Source organism: Geospiza fortis, unplaced genomic scaffold (genome assembly GCF_000277835.1).
Source record: "Geospiza fortis unplaced genomic scaffold, GeoFor_1.0 scaffold687, whole genome shotgun sequence".
NCBI lineage: Eukaryota > Metazoa > Chordata > Aves > Passeriformes > Thraupidae > Geospiza > Geospiza fortis.
This window is the reverse complement of record NW_005054647.1, coordinates 177,629-177,956: the sequence shown is the minus strand read 5'-3', so window position 1 is coordinate 177,956 and position 328 is coordinate 177,629. Positions and strand designations below refer to the sequence as shown.

Genomic DNA, 328 nt, shown 5'->3' with positions numbered 1-328 from the left:
CAGCAGCAGCAGATGATGCAGGCTCAGCAGGTGGGTGTGTGCACCAGGTTCATCACATCTGTGTCTGCAGGGCTGTAGCTGTGTGTTTCCTGCTCTTTTGGAGGGAATGGGTGCAGCTTTTAGGCGTTTCCTCTGTGTCCCCAGTCCTCCAGTAGGATTTGCTGTAGGTCTTCCACACCTCCAAGCTCTCAACCAGCAATTGTTTCCCAGTTCCCAGTGGTGCAGCAAGGAGCGCCCGCACAGCAGCAGCAGCTGATGCAGAACTACTACCAGCAGCAGCAGCAGCAGCAGCTGCTGGGCCCGCAAGCAGGGATTGACGCGGAAGACC

General features: G+C 57.3%; 1 protein-coding gene across 1 annotated transcript in view; it reads left to right on the top strand.

The window, feature by feature from the left end:
- AAK1 (AP2 associated kinase 1) overlaps positions 1 to 328 on the top strand; it is a gene marked incomplete at its 5' end in the record, with an annotated part of 64,656 nt that overhangs the window by 43,370 nt on the left and 20,958 nt on the right. The gene's annotated exons all lie outside the window — the stretch shown is intronic.